Here is a 23,215-nt window from a genome sequence, read left to right as displayed (position 1 = left end):
TCTGGTATTTATCAGGGTTATTTTAAAACAGGACCAGATGCAGTGGGCACAACGTGGAGCTCAGGAGGCTCCCTCTGAGCCCCAGGCAGCCCTTCTGTGCTGTGCGGGTGAGGAGCCCTGGCACAGGCTGCCCCGAGAGCTGTGGGGGCTCCTCCTTGGGGATCTCCAAAAGCCGCCTGGGCACGGCCCTGAGCAGCCTGCGCTGGGTGGCCCTGCTTGGGCAGGGCTTGGAGCGGGTGGCCTCCAGGGGTTCCTTCCCACCTCACACATCTTGTCATTCTGAGTTTTTTTCAGAAGAGAAAAAAGAAGAAGAAATTCACAGAAGCAAAACCGGTCAGTCCACAGCTCAGCTTCCCCACGTGTCCTGGCCTGCATGTTTCTGAGGTTTGTAGGAGGCTGTGCCCGGCTGCCAGGGCCGCAGTGGGGTGGAAGCTACCACTGGTACTGGCAGCACTGGGCTGCAGCAGTGTGCTGAGGGCAGCAGGGCTTTCTCCTTGTGCTGTGCTGCTGAAGTGTCAGCTGTGGCCTAACTCCCACTTTCTACCAAGCCCTGTGCACAAACTACGTTCCTGCCACAATGTGTACAGAAGCGATAGCTGTGTTTATAGAGTATGGGCTGCTGTAAATGTACCCATGCAGGCTTTAAATGCTGCTGTTAGCCCGTGCCGGGTTTGCAGATGATAGCTCTAACCATTGCTAATTGGCTGAAAATGAATGAAGATGCGCATCAAACGTTGCTCCCGATGAAATGTGCCTTTTTCCCAGGGGGCAGATCAGGGGGTGCCCTTGGAGGTGCTCCTCAGGCGAACCCGACCAAAGCCACGTTGTCCCCACCACATCTGTGCCAGCCCAGGGATGCTGTGCCTATGCAGAGAGCACACAGACGTGTGCCAAACCACCCAGCTGGTCGGCAGCCCCCTTACTGCCCGCCATTCAGGGTCAATACGCACGCAGCAAGCACCTCCAAGCACGATGCATATCATATCACAGGAAAACAGTGATTAAAAAGCGGCTTTGCCGGTGTCTTGTGGTAGTGAGCAACACCAGCTTGTGCTGTGTTTTGCAACAGGCTCGGAAAGGTGCAATCGCATGAAGGCAGCGTGGGAAGTACGCATCGCGGTGCCATTCGGCGGCTGAGTTATGGTTTAATTGCGAGATAACTTTTTCACATGAAACTGAAGTAGGTATAGCTGGAAAGTGGAAGCCAGAGAAGCTGTCTCTCCCCTCTTTATGACTGAGAAATGGTTTAGGACAAGAAAAATGGTGTGAAGTGATGTGGGAGCCCTTTAGGGCATGGGATTTGAGCTGGCTCAATGGAGAAGGAGGGATTTGTTAGGTGTGTGAGTACAGCTGTACTTCCCTCTGCACTGAAGAAGATCTGCAATTGCCTCCACAAAAGAGGTAGAAAGAAGTTGCCCTACATTTACCATACCTAACACCATTCCTTGTGCACCTCAGGTGTGTTTCCATACAGCCTGCAAATTATCATCCCTTCTTAGGGTGTCATACACCAAGCTGAAGTATGACCTATTCTGCACAGGGGATCTGTATTAGGACGTATATTCTGTAAAAGGAAAAAAATGTCACAAGTGTGTTTCTTCTTTTCTGTTTATTTTTCCGAATCTGACTCGTCTTGGGGTCAGTGCCATGAGACCCAAAGAGATGAGGCTTGTGAAGAGGTCACACTCCATCCTTCCCTCAAGCAAGTGGTGTTTACCACCGCAGCTTAGAAAAGCAGCAGGTGTGTTTCTTCACCCAGCTGCACCTCTGGGGAATGTTTCACGTGGGCAGAGCGAGCATGAAGAACAACCATCAGGGTGCCCCCACCCCTGCCAGCACCCACACGTTTTGCTGGAGGGTTTGTGCACTGTGCTGTGCACGGTGGGTTGCTCACGGGCTGCAAGTAGCAGTCACCTCAGTGACTGTGGGACATATCCAGTTTGCAGCTTGGAAAAGCTCATGCTATCTCTCAGCTGCCCACAGAGGAAAACCAGAGAGCAACTGGCTCTAAATAGCTCCAGAACAAGCTCAGGAGGGCCAGAAGAGAACTGAAAGGATGACACTGAGTTCGTTTCCCAGCAATATTAGCCATCTGTTGCTTTTCCTCTGTTTCCCTGCTTTCTTTGCACTCAAATACACAAGCACACTCTGACATAAAAAGTTTTAGATCTCTGAAATGGGGAGAAGGAAGACAGTTTTTTTTCCCTTCACTTAAGGTTTTAAAGCCACCTCCATAGTGACAACCAAAGGAGTTTTAAGTGTGGGAGAAAATAAATGTAATATTGCAAAAACATCTGAACCGTAGGAATATTACACACATAAAAATACTGCCCAAGCTTGTAAAACTTTAACAGTGGTGGTATTAAACATGCAGAGAGGACCAACAGAGAGCAATGCGGGGAGCAGTAAAGAAAAGAAGAACCTGGCAGAAGGACAGATGCAAAAATATGTGGTTTAGCCCAGGTGATTTGGGCATCAGCCCAACATGAACTAAGTAGTCTGTGGCCCCGATGTGGATTAAATGCTTTGTCTCATTTGTCAGCAGCACAGCTATTGGGTTGAGCAGGGGGCAAGGGGAAATGGATGCAAAGGCTGGAATTTATGAGCTGAGAGAGAAGCTGAGATAAAGAAAGTACGCGTCAGGTCAAGGGGAGAAGGATGCCTCCAACCCACCTCGTGGAGAGGACCACCATCAGCAATTGCAAGGCTTGTAGCGATGGCTTTTCATGAAGCCACCAAGCTGAAGGCTGTGGAAGGGGAGACAAAAGAGCCAACGTGGCAGGTGGGTTCAGGGAAAGAGCAGGGAGTGGGGACGGTGATGGGCTAGGCATGCAGCATGGGGAGAAAAGTGTCGGGAGAAGCTCTGCAGGAAGGAATGAAGAAATACGGGACAGCACATGCCAAATCAGAGGAAGGAGAGGATAGGATTACTAGCTGCAGGCCCTGCCTGACTTGCTCAAGTTGGGGCATGGGGGAGACCGGGTCTGTCTGATTCCTTGTTGCCAAGCAGGAATGCGCTCATTAAGATGTGGTGTAGTGGAAGAGATTTAGTCTGGGTCAAGAACCTGCCAGTGGGTAGAAGACAGGCTGTGCTTGAAAGGGGAATTAAAATCTGGCAGCAAGTTCCTGGTGGAGTTCATCAAGGAGCTGCCTAGGATGCTATCTTAATCCGTGTTTTCTTTAAGCGACCTGAGAAGAAAGAGCAGAAATGACGTGAAGTCAGGAGTCACTGTGGGTACCGATGAGGGCTGGAGTATGACGTAGGAGGAGCTGAGTGCCCTTACAGATGAGATTGAGAAAAATGGGATGTAATTTAACAAGAAAAATGCACCGCCGTGTACTTGGACACTAACAACAAGAATTTCTGCTATAAGCTGGCAGCTTATCCACAAAGTAACAGAGATGGATCACTCAGGCATGAGATGGCTCGGAGCCACGAGCATCTCATGGCTATGAAAAGGCAAATGCAAACGGAAGCAGTATCAGCTAGAAAAATTCTAGAAAGGCCTGGAGGCAGCAGGGCCAGGGGCCGAGAAGCCAAGGAGGCCTTGTCCATGCTTGGGACCATGCCTGGCTGCTGGAGCCTCCTCTTGTGGCAACCCTGTCCCGTGCCCCAAGGGATCCCAGCATCTCCCCGGGTCTGGGGACTGTGTGGGGATGTGCCTTCCCAGCATAGCCCCTCTTTACTCCAATGTGTCCACTAAGCAAGGAGAAGAGTTATTTAAGCTTGAGGACAATGATGGCCGTTGAGCAAATGACTCTAAACCATCCCTGACTATGTTTAGAGGAGAAATGACAAAATTAATGACCGCTGGAGGAATGAAATGCCACAAAGGCTTTCCTGCAGGAATCCTAGGGGCAAAGTGTTGCCTAGTTTTAGGCTGGAGCTTTGTGAGGCCATGGAAGGGATTGCGTACTATTGACTCTGTGTGACAGAAGAAGATGCGGCAGAACAGCCCAGGAGATCCTGTCCAGTCCTATGATTTTAAAAGCGTTATCTGTAACTAGAGCCATCAAAATCAATAGAGCAGCACACAAGGGCACCCAGCTAGGCACTGGTATTAAATCTGCACATGAATCATGGCCAGTATTTGGGGGCAAGTGAAAAAAAAAAAAAAAAGTATGGTTTATTTCAGACTTGTCTTTTGAAAGATCCACTCATGACCTTGAGGAGTATCCAAAACGCAGAGTCTCCAGGGCAAGGCAAGAAAAGGAAGCCAGGACAAACAAAACCACTGTATTGAAATGCCTCCTTTGTAGAGCAGTGCAGATCTCTGCTGTGCTCCTGCAAAGGCAGTGTGAGCACAGACATAGCTCCTGCCCGGCTGTCGCACTGCCTTGAAGGGACCTCTGCTCCTGCTAGGCCTGCACGGACTAGAGGGCCCAGAAGCACCCCAATCCACCTTCTGGCCCCCTTGTGTCAGTCTGGTTTGTAACCCAAACACCACCCAAACACTAATTCATTAGCCATTTAAGTAGGTGACAAATTAAGCCATAACAGGAAACCCTTTGAGCTTGTGTGTGACGGCATGTTGAGGGAGCAGCTTAGGCTGAGAAGGCCCCTCACCTTCACCACACTGCTAGGGCTGGGACGTGCTACCTCCTCAGTTCATTTTGTTTAATTTAAAAAGGCTCCTCCTGCCCCTGAGGCCTGGTTTATCCACAGTACTGGTGGTTTTTGTGGGAGGTTTGCATTGGCACATGTTCTGTAAAAGTGTGCTTTGAGAGGGGACCTTCTTCCCTCAGCTGCCTCCTGCACCCCTTCCTGAGGGTGTCCTGCTGGTCAGCCTGACCTGTGCCTTAGGGACAAACTTGAGGGGATGCTGGGGACCTATGGGGGAGAAATTCGGGGATCTGTCATTGCACTGAATGGAGCAGTTGACTTCTCCTGTGCTAAAGACTGGGTTTCAGAAAGCTTTAGCTGTCCTTCTACATATGTGAGCTAGTTTTTTATTCCAGCAGTGACAGGACTGTCAGAAAAGGAGGGGTAAATGGAGAGTAATTGCAAGAAATGACATGCAAGAGATCACCTTTTGCCCAGGGGCTGCATTTTACTCCCCTCTCTTCGGTATTCTCTGGAGTTAATGTCGGATAGAGCCTGTGACATGACAGCATGCCTTGGGTTCATGGATGTCTTGGGTCTTAATGCTCTGGGACACCAAGGCCCCTACTGAGAGTGACTTTGCAGCCACACCAAGGGCTGCACTTCTTTTTGTCTGCAGAGGGGCAGAAATCTGGCCCCAGGTTACACCCCCAGTGCTCAGCCTGGCAAAGCCACCAGCCCCAAGTGGCACTGGGGAACTCATCCAGCCAGGCCTCCAGCTCGCCCAAGCCTGTCTTCTCTAGGGGAGCGAGACTGGTTAAATTCCTCACTGATGCTTTCCCTCTCCTACCACACCTCTTGCCCTGAGGGATGTCACCACCATGACAGCCCGCCACTGTGGGATGTACCCACCCCATTTTGTCTCCTTGGCTCCCTGCAGGCAAAAGGCGGCTGGAGTACAGAGTGAAGAACGAGGAGAGCTTCTCTGATCCTCTGTCGAGCACTAAACCTGATATGCAGGTAATGAAAGATCTGGGGCTGAACACCCAAGCACACACATCACTCTATCCTGTGGCAGCTGGAAAGAAACCACAACCTTCAGTGAAAAGATGCAGACTAATTCCACTATTTCTGACCCTTTTAGAGGAATTTGTTTTTCTCCCTTGTGAGTGCAAGGATAGATTTAAAATAGAGAAGCCAATTCACTCTGGCCTCTAGATTGCTTTTAAAGCACTGGTCCTGTGAGAATCCCCCCCCCACCTTCACCTCTTGCCCTCCCCCGTGCGAGGCAGCATCCTCCTGTTCTCCTCCCAGCACTCCCTGCCGCCGCCTGGCTTCCTTCTCCTCTCGTCCTGCCACAGAGCCCCTGACACCACCTCAGGGGGCTGCTGGGTCCCTGAGAAGTGGTGGCATCAGTGACAGCAGCGTCAGGGTTGTGGGACCGTGGGCTTTGACACCCCATGGGTGCTGGCACGGGTATGCTGCTGGTTCCTCTTTGCACGCTCGGTCTCTACACCTCCCAGAAGCGAGCTGATGAATCACGCTGAAGAAATTCAATTCGTTTGTCTGGCCAAGGGGAGAGCTAGGAGATGACTTGTTGAGGGCTGACAGCACCTCTGGGGGAGAGCTGCTCCAGCCAGGAGAGGTGGATCAAGGCATTGAGGCAGACAGGTTTGGTCCAGGAATGAGATGTGCACTCACGCTGCAAGGGCAATTAACCACTGCAGCGGCTTGCCCAGTGACACAGAGCTACTGCTCACAGCTCTTAAATCAGGACTGACTGCCTTTCTCCAAGATTTATTGGATCTCCAAAGGAAGTGCTGGGCTGGATGCACAAATCACGGTCTGTGTTATATCAGGGGTCATACCAGCTAGCATAACGGCTCCTCCTGACCTCAGAATTTATGGCTGATGTCAGGGGGACAAATAACTCCTCCAGCAGGCACTGCTTTTCAGAGGGAGTGCTCCCAGGGCACGGCTGTCTTCAGGGAGAGGGCGGCCCCACTCACGCTGCATAGCAGCGATGCTCTGCCAGGTGAGCAGCGTGCAGGCACATCCTGCCTCAAGCACCAGCATCTCCACCAAGGGGCATCCCACACGGCCGAAACAGAGCATGAGTTGTTGGAAGGAAAAGGACAAGAGATGTTTTGCTTATATTTAAGCAAATTTGGTTTTGCTAACAAGGTTAAAAACAAGAATCAAAACATTTTTTTCTGACCATCCTGTTTTAATACCTTTGTGGCACAAGGATCTGCAGCATCTCAGCAAGCACTGTCTGTCTTGGGACAGCACAGTGAGGTCGGGGGAAAGGTATGCTCCCCCCATAGTGTCTGTCCCTCTGTAATGCTCTCTTGGTGCAAATTTCCATTCCCTAAGTGAGCTGCTCGCTCCTTTTGTGCAGGGACTTCCAATTTTCTCGCCATGCAATGATGATTGCGGCAAAGGCTGTAAGGGGGAGAGGGAAGTCTTTGTGAAATGATAACCCCAGGGGTAAATCTTCAACAGGATATGCACAGCTTTAGCTGTGCAACTGTCATTTACATTAATGGGAGTCATGCAGCTAAATAACCACACTGGAAACACCCTGGTCCCCAGCTGCCTGGTATAAATAATAAAATAATAAAAAAAAACAGAGGGGAAGGAACAAAAAGGTTCTGTTCTTCCACCACAGGAGGCCAAGAGACCTGTGGCAGAAGCAGAAATGTCACTCGTTCCTCACCCATCGCTGTGCGGGGCAGCAGGGAATAAGCATTTGCGATGCTGAGGGAAGGCCGGCAGCTCTCTGGGCATATGTTACTGTAAATTTGAAATCAGAGCCTCTGAGAGGATGCAAAATGACAAACCCAGCTGCCGGTGGGGGTGCTGGCTGCCAGCAGAGTAAAGTGTCGATTATTTCCCATTTGCGAAAGGACACGGCTTTCTGCAGCCAGACCGAAGCGCGTGTCCCCGTCCCTGCCACACGCAGGCTGGTGTGCAGGGACCCAGGGGCTGGGGCAGGGGCATTCAGTCCTTCAGCTGGACCCACCGCTGGAGTAAAAGCAGGGCACTGATAAATGCTGTTTGCAAACCTCCTTCATCGGGGACCGAGACCGGAGGTGTCTCTTTTATTCCCTTTCCACGGGATGCGGCTCAGCAGCATCGAACAGCTCGGGAGAAGATGGTGGTTTATAAACTGAGCTCTTGGAGCGCGTGCGTGTAAATAAACCAGATGGTGAGGGTGTTTACATTAGCACTCATGCTGGAAGTGCTTAGATTATCTTCCTTTTCAGCTAAATTAGGGACCAATTGGGGCTGGGAGTATCGCTTTAACAACCACTGTTCTTCCTGCTGCTGGAGAACGGGGGCTGTTGCCTCCCATGGAAAGCTTTATTCATCAGAATTTTCTCCTGGTCCAAATGAAATCTTCTATATTTGGGGTCCTGGCAAGTCAGGGCACTTCAGGAGTGCTGGTGGCTGCTTAATCAGAGGGCCCTGGTGAGGCTCAGTCATCCTAAACCAGTCATCAAGGCCATGAGTCATGTCACAGGTGGGCTCCGGTGATTCAAGGATGAGACGCTCCGTCCTGATGCATTCCATGATATTATTACCCAGAAGAAATCTCAGTCAAAGAAGTGTTTCTAAGCCGTGTATCCCACCTCCTCCACTCAAGATAGCAGCCTCCCCTCAGAGAGCCGCCTGGTGAGCTGCTTGGAGGAGTGAGAGATGCTTTTCTTTTCCTACTTGACCTCCATTTGCTTGCCATCTACCCAGGCTTGCATCCAAAGGCTTTACCCTGCTGGCTGGGACAACATAACCCTCTGGGATAAAAGGACTTGGGCACAACCAGAGTGCTGCTTCTTTGATGGCAAGCCAAAGGGGAGGCACAAAGCCCATCCACAACCAGCTTTTGAAACAAGGACAGCCACATGTGAGTGATGCTCAGCTATTGGTATGGGTGGATCGGTATCGCCGGCTGCAAGCAGCTGTTTGAGAACTGTGTGCGTGCCATCGTTGTGCCCTGTACACAGTGGCTAAGGGTCAGGAGGAGTTTTGTGGTAAAACTTTCCACACCGGTGAATATTCAAGCAAAGGGGTCTCGTGGGCAGCAGCACCCTGCTCACCTCAGGCACTTCCAGTTTCTGAGAGCCACTTCTCAGGAGCATAACATGGAGATGAGCATTTTCTGCATGTCTCAGCGAAGCAAAAATCGCCAGCTGTTCATTTTGTGGTCACAGGGCTGCTGTTCTTCCCTCCTTATTTATGAGACCGAGAACAAAGGAAACGTTTCCACCTGCAATCTATTATCTGAAATATTGGTGATAACTCCTGCGCCAGCATTTCTGGTGAAAGGTAAGGAACGCCACACCCCAGCAATATGAGCTGAGATCTTGAAAATAAAGGATTCTTGGTCTTGAGTCACAATCTTTTGTTACAAATAGGCATGAAAATAACTCTATTTTATGCTGTATGTGTCCATACCGGGACGTGTGCTTATGCATATGCAAAAGCACGAGGCTCGCAAGACAAACAGCAGGGATAAATGGCTCTCCTGGGTACAATCTAGGTCTGCACCAAGATCTGTGGGAACTTCATCACTGATTTCAACACAACGTCACCCTGTGTGGCAGCAGCAGTTGTGACCTTGGAGCTTTGCACTGCTGGAAAGGGGAAAATCTCCACGTGTGGATGCAGCACTCACCTCTAGCCTTGGGAGGCCCGGAGATGTCAGAGGCTGCTGCAGAGTATCATTTATTTTATAGCACTTGTGCAACAGCAGCTGTCTCCCAGCGAGCCACGCACATTTAGAGCCCGGGATGACTAAGCTAGCTGGCTTTGCAGGTGGTAGGATCTGAAAAATTGTTCCATTAAAAAAAAAAAAAAAAAAGAAGAAGAACTAAGATGGTAAAAGTTCCCTGAAGATAGGTTTCAGCACATCGTGTGTGGGCTCTGGAGAAGCACGAGGAGCTGCTCCCTCAGGCAAGCAGCAAGGGGTACTGATGCTCATCATGAGCAGGGCAAAAAGGAACTGTGCAATGTCTCATGAGAGCCAGCTGACCCAGAGGAGTGGACTGGGGTCATCAGCATCCTCATGGTGCCCCAAGACACAGCTTTGCAGTAGCTTGGCAGAGATGTACCCCATAGCCCAGTGTTTAGGACCTTGGTGGCAACATGGTTAGAAGGACAAAAAGCCACACCAAAGAAATCTGATCAGTGTGTGACATCTTCCCACCCAACCAGCTTTAGCCTTTCTCTCCGTTACAATGTCCTGTCCCTGCAGGGCTGATGTTGGGCACCCCATTAGGATGAAAACCAGGTCTCAAGGGAAAGCAGGGACAAAAGTACTTCTGCTCTCCCACACACTGTCAGGGTGGTTGCATACCATGCCTTGAACTGCCTTGAGTTTATTTGTAGAGACTGTTGAGCAGTGGAGGTCTTGAGCAAGGAAAATTGCCTCTAAAAACTGGTATCTTGAGACCAACCTGGAGCACAAAGACTCAGGGGCTATGGCTGTTCCCAAAAGAACATCTGAGCATCAGTACAATCAGAATATGGAGTTTAATGGATTGGTTACAGATGAGGCATCTCAGGGTTTATACCTGTTGCTTACATGCCCCTGACATGACAGCCTATATGGGCTGAACCCACTTACCAGTGATACTACTACAGTCTTGCCCATTCCCCTTGTCCCCTTGCCTGCTGGGAAAATCTTTGATTGTGAAGTAAGGAATGGGTCTCCTGTCAGAGACATTTTTGTGCAAAATGTTGGATGTTAATGCCCAAGGCTTGGTAAAACCAGCTTGGCCAGTGGAACACGGGAATCATGCATAAGAGGGTGATTGGTGGAAACGACCAGCATCCAAAAGTTCCCCAGGCCTGGTGGTGAAAACTGTGGCCACCCTCACTGCTGGTCCTGCTCCCTTACTTATGCCTCTTCCTCTGCTATATGGCCAAGCCCACAGCAGGCACAGGAATGTTTTGGTCTGAGAAGATAAGGCATTTTAACAGGATGCCTAGCATCTCCCATCCAAAATTTCAGTGTCACATCACTCCGTGTGGCAGACGAGCACCTCGGGCATGGTGCTAGCACAAGAGCTGCACCCGTTCCCCATTCCCTCCCACCCCTAGCAGGGTGGCCCTGTCCCAGGGGTGGCTGCAGGTCAGGCTCCTCAAGCAGAGCAGAGGAGCTCCTGCAAGGTTGATCTGGATGAGGCCAATGTCCTTCTGGGCTTTCACTAGAGGGACTTTGTTCATGGAAACTCCTCACTCCCCTCTTGCCCCCTTGCCAAGTACACGTGGTAGCGCCAAATGAGCACAGAGGGACACCCAAACACCTACTGGGTAGGGTGAGACATCAAAGGCGAAAGGTTTGGGTATTGACTGAGAAACACACAGGCAATCTCGCAACATTTGGCTTTCCCATGCTTTGTATTGACTTTCGCTTTCTTCTTATGAGAACAGGTAAGAAATCATTGTCTGTGTTTTCACGGAGACAGCCCTGTTGTCAATAGACCCCAGTTCTTCTGGTCTCCTCCTTCCCTCCTTTTTCCGCAGATTAGCTTCTCAGTGAAATGGAAAATTGTCTTCAGATGATGTTGGCAGAGGCAAGGCTGACAGGAAGACAAATCAGGCAGTGGGCATGAACCATAAATATTGTTAAATACTTATTTCAGTTTGTGTTGCCTGACTTCTGGGAAATTATATATAGACTTTAAAAACATAGCTGCCAGTGAGTGTATGTGTTAATGATGGCATGACTATGACTGTGCTTGCCTCTCTATACCAAAGTAATATGTAGGCACCCCCAGGGAACATACAGAGAGGCACCAGAGCGACGGGTAATGGGCCTTTCACCCGAATTCAAAAAAATACTAGTGTTGCACTAAAAAGCTTAGCATAGTTTTCAGTCTTTCTGAGGTTGTAGGCCCCATGGAGGGGTACACACCTTTGGAAAGGTCACACAAGCAGACAAGTGTGCATTAAATTGCTGGTCTTTGTCCTGTTCTCCAAGGTTGCCTGGACATCCAGGAGACCGGTACATCCAGGAGGCCAGGACATCCAGCAGAAAAATGCCAAGGTAGCACACTGAGGCTGAAGACAGACTCCAGCCCTGGTTCTTGGAAGAACTGAAACCCACCAGGCAAGGATGTACAGAATGCTCTTCATCAAGGACTGGCATTGTATGACTGGAGAATAGCTGGTATAGTAAAAACAGGGACAAGAACAGGGAAACTGCAGTGCATTGAAATGATCTCAGTCTCACACACAAGCTCAGAATAATTGTTTCAGTACAGAGTAATTACAAGTGGGGTTGTAAGGAAGGTACATGGCTCAGGTGAAAGTCTTCCTCAAGACCAAGCAAACCTCAATTTTTGACATCATTAACTGATCTTAATATGTTTTGAGGCCTATCCTAAAATGAAATTTCCGTTACTGAAAGGCAAGAGAGTCAATATTGTTCCACCAGTGACTTGTGAGAGTGCAAGAGGACTATGCAGGGCGCGCTGATGGTCTTCCAGTGAAGCAACTTGGCACTGGGACAGACACACAACAGGAGGAGACTGAAAGACCAGAGACCATGCCTTTTTCTACATCTTCACACTGAATGCAAGTAAAGGCAAGAACTTCTCCCTGTCTGCCACAACAGGGACCTAAATTCAGTGACCCAGGAGTTCTTCTCACCTCGGTGCTTTCTGTTTGCCTTTGACATGCAAAATCATGATGGCCCTCAGAGGTTGTAAAAATACTTCCCTTAATCCATTAATAAACTCTGCTTAGTGCCCACAATGCAGGGTCTTAAATGGTCTGCACTGCTGAGATTTTCAGAAGGATGCTGTGCTATGGGCTCAGACAACAAAAGAGTCAAAGGTCGTTTATTTGTGCAGATCCTTATCATTGCAGGATTGAGTAACAGGTAAGAGCTTCCTTGAGCCAGAGGTATTTTTACAAACAGAAACATACCTACCCAGTGGTCACATTTTGTCTAAGAACTGGGTTTGCTCTCTTTGTATGAGATAATGAGACTCTAGCAAGTGCCATAAAGGTGTAGAGGGGAGAGAGGGACCAAGAAAATTATATTGCTTTTTAAAGCGAGACTATAAGTGGGAAAGATGGATATCAGGCACCTCATTGCTTACAATGCCTGCCTTTGAAACAAGAGTGCAATGGAAATCTAGAGGTCAGTAACACTAAGTCAAGAATGGCCTCTTAGGAAAGCTGCTCAAACTCAAATCTATTGCTGTCATAAGCCAACCAATGTAACAAATCCTATTTTGCTAGGGATATTCTATATTAGAGAACTTTATTTTCCTAGGAAAGCCATGTTGGAAATAAGAACCAGACGAATAAACAACGTTTTCATGGCCCAGTAAGTGTACATTTTGCTGTACCGAACAAAGACCAAACAAAACTCACCTTTACTTAAAGATAGTGCCTTTTTTTTGTCTTGGTAGTGGCCTTTACATATATGCCCTTCTCTACTAACAGACTAATCCGTCTGTTCCCTTTGTTTCATTCAGCAAAGATAATAAGTATTCTTGATCCCTATATTTGAAGAACCCTTAGGAAAACATGACTTGAAGGAGAAATAAAAAGCTGTAGCAAAGGACTCCATTCCTAGGTAATTTCTTATAAATCCTGCTCTCAGTTTATTACCCTGACAAAGAGTCTCTCAGTTGCAGAGCAGAGCCCTACCTCCCGCAGGGGATATACTGAGGATTATCTACCCTGAAATGAAAGTCTGTTGACCTAGGGAAAACATTTCACTAAATAACAGCAGTTGTGAATTGAAGGGACCTGTGGGGTATTAGACACGGTTTAAAAGCAATTTAAATGGGGTAAGGAAAATATGTGGAAATAGTTTCAGGCAGGAAAGCTAGATAAAGTATGTAAATGAATACATTTGTGGGACGGGCAGAAGTTCTGCGAAAGAAAAATGCACTTTCTTTTGTGAAAAGGTGCCAGTGCCCTCTGAAATGGCAGCTGCGGAGGTACTCCTGCCTGAGCAGAGTCCCAAAGCCCCTGAAGGGAGCTGCCATGCAGCAGGAGGTGACCCGGCCCCACCACATCTCCTGCTCCCTGGTGGGACTCACCCCTCACACCAGGAACTCTGCATTTTAGATTCTCCCCTTGCCACCTACCCTGGGTCAGCCCTGACTTCACCAAGGCCTTCCATGTTTTTAAGGAAATTATGAAGCTACCAAAGCTTGAGCTATACCAAATTAAAACTAGAGGAAGGAAAAAACATGAAAACTACTAGTCCTGAGCCTGTCCTCCCATCCCACCATTCTCTGGAAATTCAGACCCACTGCCAACCTCAGCAAGCAACTTAAGCATCCCGGCACCGTGACACTCTTCCTTTGGTACCCTAACATTAAGCCTAGGCAACACAAAGCATGTAGGTGCTGGCATCCTGCATGGCCTCTAGACCACAGGAATGAAAGCATTTTTGCTGTTCTGAGGAGAGTTGTGGAAATCCAGTTGCCCTGTTGCCCTGTGTTGCAGGAGTAATCTTGTTCTAGATTAGAATGGCCCCACGTGTCCGAGGGAGCTCCAAGCCTTGTCTTGAAGTTGCCCCTGTGTTTTCTACGAGCTTTACACATGCACATCCCCAAAAATGCACAGGTGCTCTGCAGAGGTGAAGAAACTCATGCCTGATTGATGAGGTGAAAGCCCAACCTGGCAGCTTTCATTAACCCACCAGAGTATGCTGGTTAATTATTCTCAGAGTAAAGAAGTTTCTTAAGGGTGTCATCGCAGGGATAAAAATGTCAGTGGATCTACCAGATACAGTCTCCATACTCTTAAAGTCATTTAAAAAAAATCCTGTATATATAAAACAAAAGGTGACGTGGTGATGTGAAACACCTTATTGGACTGGGAAATGTGTCTGACAGGGAAATTTTGCAGTTGTTGAATGACCTTCTGAGGAAATGATGAAATAGGCATGCAAAGTCATGCAAAATGAGGGTGGAGAAAAGGACCTTGAGTCTTGTCCTCAAACCCAGCACTCACCAGGACATAGCTGTAACTGGCAATTTAAGTTACATCAGTGGCAAAGGCTTTCAGAAGTGACTAGTGGCATTCACATTCCTCAGATTTTGGGGCATTTCCTTCAGAGGACCCCTTTTATTGAAACCTTCTATTATTTTTCCAAACAATGCTGAGTAGCACTTGTGAGAAACAAACCCTTATGTATGTTAGATGTTGGATACCAAAGGTTCAACAATAGTTGCCAGGCCTTGACCAGAGCTTTCATTAAATCTATATGTCTGCATGGAAAAGGGAAAGGGAAAGGGAAAGGGAAAGGGAAAGGGAAAGGGAAAGGGAAAGGGAAAGGGAAAGGGAAAGGGAAAGGGAAAGGGAAAGGGAAAGGGAAAGGGAAAGGGAAAGGGGAAGGGGAAGGGGAAGGGGAAGGGGAAGGGGAAGGGAAAGGGAAAGGGAAAGGGAAAGGGAAAGGGAAAGGGAAAGGGAAAGGGAAAGGGAAAGGGAAAGGGAAAGGGAGAGGCTACAGTGATGGTTACATCTCCCTGGCTTGTCCAGTCCAAGGACATATTATTGCTCCCTCAGCTGTATGCACAACAGTTTGCATGCCCACCAAATGCCCTGGGTTAAGAGGAACGCATATAAATATCTCTTGGAGAATTGTGCGGTTTTGGCAAGGAGGGTTTAGGTCATGCAGTGTGATGCCTGCCCAACAAGCCCCTGTTGCTGCCAAGCCCTGTGTTTTTGAGTGGTGGGGCAAGAAGGGTGGGAAGGAGCAGACCCTGAGCCCTGGGTGCTCCTCCAGCCCTGCCTTCTCCCAGCTGCTCCTTGCTGTCGCTGCTGCACATCCTTCCACCCGGGATGATTCGCATGACTCAGCTAGAGATGAGTAGGAAAATGAATTTCATCATTTTGATCCAGTTAAAAATATTCTGTCTGGTGCTTTCTCTCTGTCTCCATCCTACCCCATACTTTTTTTTTTTTCTTTTAGAGAAATATTATCACGTATTTAGGAAGGTGAATTGTCCCCTGAGTTAAATTAACACCTGATCAGATGTGCTAATTGCACTTTGCAAGCAGAAACAATTGAAAATAAGCTTTTAGGGCCCTGGCAAGCAGGCATGAAAATTGAGGCCATCCCAAAGAAAGCGGAGTCTTTTAAGACAGCTGTCTACAATATTTTTCAGTGATAAAAGTCAGATCATTTCATACCGAAAACACGGAACAGATGGATAGTCTTTTCTAAATAAGTGTGTCAGGCAGCTCTTTTGGCCCGTGCTCTCAATTTCCAGATATGACAAAATACTACTTGAAGAGAGAATGCAATCCATATGTTTGTCTCCAGGACTTGCACATGTATTTCTTACAGCCTGTATAATCTCAGTGAGCACTTCTCTGAGGAACGACTCTGGCTGATTCTTAAATCAGGAGCGGAATTAGTATGGTGGGCTTTTTAAGCCTAAGCAGACAGTGATTTAGACCAAAAGTGGCCGTGCTAATTATCATTTGGATGGTAGAGTTGGCTTGCTGGCTCTAGAGACCCTGGGACTGCCACTGCTATCTGAAGATATTGGATGAAACTGTTAGGATGCTACAACGCTCAGTTTCTAGCAGAACTAAATGTCTGCCTGCATTTAGAGAAAGAAATCAGATGGTTTTAAGCTAACTAGCTGTGGCTTTCAGAGAAGAAGGTTATCAAAGCGGATTATAGCTTTCAAAGTAGAGACTCCTTTGAAGATGCAGCACATGGGAAGAAGATGGCACCATGTGTTTAGGGGGCACATGACACCACTGGGGACAGCAGAGACCTCTCGCAGATGGGAGAGCTGAAGGCTGCTGGTCCCCAAAAGCCAATGGGTCCAGGAGTGATAGTCATCTGGGAAAGAGGGCAGGGGCTCTCAGTTGCTGCTTCTATTTTTGTTTGTGGTCACTTGGGCAGCCATAAATCGGGCATGTTAGCATTGCCAATGCTGCCATCTTTCTCTTAACATCACCTTTGTGCCTATCATGGCAGGGGGGTTGGACTAGATCATCTTTAAGGCCCCTTCCAACCTGAGCCATTCTTTGATTGTATAATTCTATCACTACCACCTTGTGCCCCCGTTTCCACCACGAACAGCCAGTGCCTCCCTTTTATGAAAGCAGGCAGCTACCACGGTCTTGTTCTCCAGCCGGGAAGCAAGCAGCCTCCTTGCTGACACCAGGCACCATGCAGATGAGCTGCAGACACTCTTTGTGCCATCCCTAAGCAGTCTGTCTATGTGATGGGATTGATGCTTAAGCATTTTTTTAGTCATCCTTTCTCCTAATTTGCTTGCTTCAGTAATTAGCCAAATTATGTTAGTACTTCTCCCCCTCCAAATAATCTTCACCTTTGTGCAGGAAGCATGCTAATTTGCCAGAAAGCTACATGGCATTTGCATGTTTTTCCATCTAATTTGGCAGCAGCGATGCTTAAAGCAGGTGCGATGCTAATAAGGCAACTCGAGCAATCAGCCCAGGTAGAGATTTGCGGATTGCACAAGAATTTGTTTGGAGAGACTTTCCATCTCCGTGCTCAGCGCTAATTTTAGTTGGGAGAGGGGGGCAGGGAGGGAAGCTGAGCAGATAAGCCTGGCTGGTAGGACAGCCACGGCGCTGGGTTTTTCTGTGAGCCTTTGAACAGAGGTGTACCTGTGGGGTACCAGGGGCTTAGCCCTGCTACGCGGTGGCTGATGCTGCAGTAACACCCCCCAGGTGTTAGGGCTCAGGGTTTTGTGGGGGAGGGATTTGTCTCAGGACATGGGCATGAATTTTGGAGGCAGTCCTCTTGCGTGGATCTGGATATCCCTAACTGTAGATGATGGTGGTAGCCTCTGACTCAGGCCCAAGCTACCCAGATGACTTCTGTTATGATAATATGAGTAAAGCAGACCAAAGCCCTGGACTCAGACCCCACCTCACACTGCAGTGGTTATTAGCACTGTACAACAGACATTAGCAGAGAAAAACTGGGAAATCTATTGCTGTCAGACACCCACCAGGGAAACACAGCTGGCATCAAACCCTTTTTGTGCTGGACCAGCCAGGTGGGGAGAGGCAAGGAGTGGCTCCTCGCTGGGCAGCCCTCGGGGCGATGCTCAGCCACCGCTCTCCTGCAGGTGCTCCGACCGCTCCTAGCTCTGTCCTGAGGTTAAATCAGACCTGACTTAAATTTCCTTCCACTGCAAGCGTTTCCTTGAGTTAATCGTCTCTCAACAATAGATAATCAAAACACTTGCCTGTATTTTATTTTTAAATAAACCAGGTGAGGGTCAAAAGCAGATAGAAAACAGACTGATTAATGACAGAGGTTGCTGTTTTGGATTCTTAACTTTCAGCAGATGGAAAAGCAATTAATTTTAGGTCTGATTATGTTGTTTTGATTTATTCTTCACGGGAATCCTTATAAAGACTTCCAGTGAGTCGTGGCCCCCCTTAACAGTGCAGATGGAAAGGAGGCCACAGCGCAGCTTTCTGCAGGGGGGGCAGCATGCTTCCCTGGGGAGGACGAGAGAGGATGAGATGTGTCAGCTAGCTGAAGTAAAGCAGGAACCCTCATTAGTTTGAAATACCTTCTTTAAACTAGCAAGAAGATCCAGCGTAGGGACACCAATAAAAACACTCTCTCTCCCTCAAGGAAGCCAAATCCCTAAGACCCTGTACTCTTGCCTCCAGCCAGGCAAAACCTCTTCCCACATTTCCTTGGAAGGTTTGCCTTAGCAGAGCGTAGGCAGAAGCTGTGCAAGAGCCCTGGGAATGGGGCACTGGCCCTGCTTCAGGAGCACGCAGGTGCCCTTGAGAGATGCCCGCAGAGGAGGGTGGCCTGTCCTGGGCTTCACATGGGGAGTGGGATTTGAGCAGGAGCCACCAGCTGGGAGAGAGGGGTGAGAACGTGAGAAACCCAGCCCTGCAGCCCCTAAGGTGAGTGCAGCAGGAGGGCAGGAGGTGCTCCAGGCAGGCAGCAGCAGTTCCCCTGCGGCCTGTGGAGAGGCCCCTGGTGGAGCAGGCTGTCCCCCTGCAGCCCATGGGTCCCACACGGAGCAGATCTCCACGCTGCAGCCCGTGGAGGAGCCCCTGGTGGAGCAGGTGGATGTGGCCTGGAGGAGGCTGCGGCCCATGGAGAGCCCCCGCAGGAGCAGGCCCCGGGCCGGAGCTGCAGCCCGTGGAGAGGAGCCCACGCAGGAGCAGGGGGTCTGGGGGGAGCTGCCGCCCGTGGGGGACCTGTGCTGGAGCAGTTTGCTCCTGGGGGATGGACGGACCCCGTGGTACGGAGCCGTGTGGGAGCAGTGCTGGAAGAGCTGCTGCCTGTGGGCAGCCCCCGCAGGCTCAGTTCGGGCAGGACGGCATCCCGTGGGAGGGACCCCGCGTGGAGCAGGGGCAGAGAGGGACCGTGAGGGAGCGGCGGAGACGAAGCGTCAGGGGCTGACCGCAGCCCCCATTCCCCCATTCCCCTGTGCCGCTCAGGGGGAGGAGGTGGATGGTGGCAGATGGGGGAAAAGTGTTTTTAGTTTGTTTTTAGTTTCTCACTGCTCTCATCCGCTAGTGATAGGCAATAAATTATATTAATCTCCCTAATGCTGAGTCTGTTTTGCCCGTCACGATAACTGGTGAATGATTTCACTGTCCTTATCTCAACCCTTGAGCCTTTTCCGTAGGATGTTCTCCCCCTTTTCCTTTGAGAAGGGGGAAGAAGACAGAGGTTGCGGTGGAGCTCAGCTGCCCAGCGGGGTAAAACCACCACAGCAAGCTTAGCTGAGCCAACCTCGCCCCTATCCCCGCAGGGATCTCCAGACACTCCCGCATGACATCTGCACACACGAACACCTGCACCGAGTGACCTGCCTCAAGCACCAAATGACAACGGTGTGGCTGGCTTAGCCCCATCCCACAGCCCTTCCCATGCAAGGAGGAGGCATCGGCCATGTGGCCATACCCACAGACCCCAGTGGTGCCAGTCGTGTGTGATCTGGGGAAGGAGCAGCCAGCGGGGTGGCCCCTGGGGACCTGCACCCTCTCCATGATTAATGGTGGACCAAGAAGTTCTGCCTGCTCCCAGCTTTCTGTTGCTGCTCACACAAGCTAGGTGGATGGTCCCCAGCCAGGGTCAGCGCTGTTTTTCTCCTGAAAAAAAGCACGCACTCTTGGGTAAGTTGTCACAGATTCACAGCACAGGAATTAGGGGCATTTTTTAGCGCAAACACAATGTTATCTCATTACATGTGCTCTCAGGGCACCGTAGCGTGAGGAAAGCAATGAAAACATCTCTCGCCTTAGGGCAAGGCGATTTTCTAACTGGGACAAGAAGAGTTGTCCTGGGCCAGAGCCAGGCAGAACGGACTGCTGGCCAAGGGAGAAGCTTTAGTCCTCTAAAGTCTCTCCAAAATCCCATTGGCAAAGCTGAGTTACACCACTGAGAAATAAACATCCTCATTTTAAGATGAACTGCAGTGACCAAAGCTGTACAAAACATGGGCAATGGGCACTGGGATTTGGCACGCCTCCCTTACTTTTCACTTTGTCTCAGTCAGAAACATTTATGGACCTTTTGCCTGGCTTGACCTAAAGCAATATTGCTTTCCTAAGAGGCTGAGAGGTTTCTTAAACTTGGCCCAGACTCACGTGATTCTGATCGCAGGCTTACTTAACCTTTATGAGCTAACCCTTTGGTGAGGCTAAAGCAACTCCAGGGTTTGTAACTAGACCTGAAAGGAGGGTACTCTTGCAGAGCATGGCTCAAAACCAAAATGAAAGCCCCAACCTGTCCAGTGTAGGACTCACGTCAAGACCTAAGGCTGCACTGTGCACACATGCTAAATAAAATCTTGCCAGTGATAAAGCTACAATGCTGATAAATGACCTGTGTTGCTTTGAAAAATGAATATATATTACTCTTCTAGAGCATAACACAGGAATATGTCTTTTCCTATCAGTGAAAAGCATCCTACTGTTTATTTTAGTTGGCAGACTTGCTGCTAGAAAGGAAATGAGAATATTATCTCTAATGAGTCTTCTCATAATGGTAATTTTCTAAAAGAGGTACCAATTCTAGGTTTGTGTCAATAGTCCCTCATCTGCAAGCCACGAAATAAACCTCCCAAGCCTATTACGGTATGCAGCCTCACTTCTCCACAGCCACTGTGATAATGTCTTGATACAGCAGCAATTCCTATTTTATTAGTGATACAGATTCTTCCCGTGTGTGCACAAACACATCTAAACCCAGATTGTGCCTCCGGTCTCCTCTAAACCAGTCTAACTCACATTTCTTTTTCCCATTCATCTGTTGATTTTTATTCCCACTTATCTGTTCTTTGCCACTTTCTGGCTGCTCATCATTCAAAATACTGCCCTGTAGTGATGGCATCTTGCCTCACTTCTTTGGAGGTTCTTCATTTTAAGCGATTTGACCCGTGCCTGCCAAAGCCATTCGAGGGAATTAAGGCAATGTCTCAGGAGGTCTCTCTGGCATCCATGGGAGACACAAAGCCACCATGTTCCTCATCACATCTGCAAGTGGCCAAAGAGCCCACCTGCCTCCTGGATCTCAGTAGTCGTTGGTTGAATGAAACCCTAATCAAAACAGCTTTACAGGATCAAGATCCATCTCTTTTTAAGCCTGTTTCCAGGTGTGACTGAGATGTGTCAAAAGTCTTTGATCCAATGCATGCCTTTGCACCATGTGGCAGGTGATGCAAACAGGCAAGAATTAGGTCTGCACACACCAATTCCACTGCTTTGAGTTCAAGTTTGGCAAGAATTTTGCAAAACCGTCTTTCTGCTTGACATTTGCACAAAAAGGTTGCTTTGAACTGAATGTCTAATTGGCTCAGCTGGTCTAGATTTGATCATTTTGGGTCATATTTCTCTGTTTCAAAAGTGCAAGTGAAAAAATAAAGAAATGTCTGGGGAGTATTGAGAAACTTGGAGGTCCCCATATGGAGAATGCTGTTGAAAATACAGTGACATGGATAATGATGAGAAAGGTGTGCAGCTGAATAGGGCAGGATTTTAATAGACCACTAAAATAGAAACTTCAGCCATGGAGCACATACTGAGTTTATATGACACTGGCTTGTTTTTCCCAATGTGTAAAGACCCCAGCAATCTATCAAGAAGACAAAAGCATCTGAAACCTTTGCAGAATGCCTTTCAGCAGGACTTTGAAGTACTCCTGGTCAAGGACACACTGGTTAACTATACCCACAGGGAGCAATTATTCCTTGTGCGTTGACATTAACAGCAAGCCCAGGAGATATTTGGAGTTGTCCTGTGGTGGCAGGATCCAGAGCTCACTTCAACAGCACAAACACTTCCCATCCTTACCTGAATAAAACTCTTCATGGACAAGAGGTCCCAGTCATGTGTTCAGCTGCTTTGGCCTTTGCTTCCAACCTGCTGTTTGCTTCCCTGAAGGCTACTTTGGTCAGTACAGTGCAGTCTCCTACATTTCCCCTTCTTCTCCAACTTGGGAGACTGTGGGTTTGTGGCCATCACTCAGAAAGTCTTGAACAAGCCTCTGACCAAAGAAGGAAGGTGTCTTTCCTATGGAAATACGTGCTTTAAACCATCTGGGAAAAGGAGATCCAAGATGAAATTGAAAACCCGGAGTCAGGTTCTCTTTAATGATGAGAATTACAGACAAAGGGACTGCAGAGTGCTTCCACACCAGCGCCAGTGTTTTAGATCCACGTTTGCAAACTTTGCACTGACGTAAATGAGATGCACGTCAAAATGCAGCAATGAATTTCTTGCGCTTCATCATAAGCCTATAAAATGAGCGAGCCAAAACTGAAGGTTTGGGGAGGTTCACAGATCTTTCAGTCAAACCGGGGCCAAGTCTCCAGCAAACCTGAGCCAATGTCTTTCACTTGGAAAGCACAAGGTAACCTTAGACTGTGATTAAAGCGAGAAACACAGAGGACTTACGACTCTAAATGCACTCATTTACTCTGAGACCATTTCAAGACCAGAACAATGTGTCCAACCCCATTTCCAAGTCCAGATTTGTTTCTCCATGGTAGGAAATAATGCTCAAAAAAAAAAAAAGTATATATATTTCTGTATTTCTGTCACAGCTTTCTCCACCACCACATGGGCTCCATATGAGGCTGTGCTTGGGCATACCTTCCAGCTGAGCTCCAGCTGATGCTGTGAAGAGGGAGAGCCCAGCTCTCACTCACTTGGCAGGAAGGGATCAAGGGGCACAGATGAAAAACAAAGTACGCTCTAGCCTCGTCCTCCAGCATGTCTTCTGAACTTGGTTCTTCCTCAGCGCCAGGTAGGTGTTTTGGATCAGATTCAGCTGCTGAGATGTAGATGTCTGCAATGCAAATATCTTTGCCTGAGTGTGCCTCCTGGGCAATGGATGTAGCCCATTCTGGCAGCAATACCTCTCTTTCTGATGAAGATGGCTTATATGAAGAGTGCCCATTAAGTGGCTATTTGTCTCCATTGTGAGCTTAGACTGAGACGTCTACTCTGTAGACCTCAGAAGTTAGGTGAGCTGAATCCTATCCCTACATCCCAGCAAAGAGCAAGCAAAGGGACTGGAAAATACATGGGTCGTGGGGCTCACCGTTCACAAACTGACACCAAGCCCTTTCTTAGCTGTGCATTGCACTTCTTGTTCCAGCTGCCCCACAGTTCTCAGAGACTTCCAAAACACATGAGCAACCCAAGAGCAGGTTTCCC

At 48.7% G+C, this 23,215-nt stretch overlaps 1 long non-coding RNA gene across 2 annotated transcripts in view; it reads left to right on the top strand.

Moving 5' to 3' along the window:
- The window catches only part of LOC310880170, a 34,779-nt gene that overhangs the window by 5,152 nt on the left and 6,412 nt on the right, over positions 1 to 23,215 (top strand). Inside the window, exons 2-3 of one of the 2 annotated variants that reach the window (XR_014571504.1) lie at positions 5,484 to 5,563; positions 22,600 to 22,802. This is a non-coding gene — a long non-coding RNA (uncharacterized lncRNA). The remainder of the gene's footprint in view (positions 1 to 5,483; positions 5,564 to 22,599; positions 22,803 to 23,215) is intronic. The other variant, XR_014571503.1, reaches the window with a different exon arrangement.

Source organism: Anser anser, assembly GCF_964211835.1.
Source record: "Anser anser genome assembly, chromosome: 1".
NCBI classification, from domain to species: domain Eukaryota; kingdom Metazoa; phylum Chordata; class Aves; order Anseriformes; family Anatidae; genus Anser; species Anser anser.
This window is presented reverse-complemented; position numbering and strand designations above follow the sequence as displayed.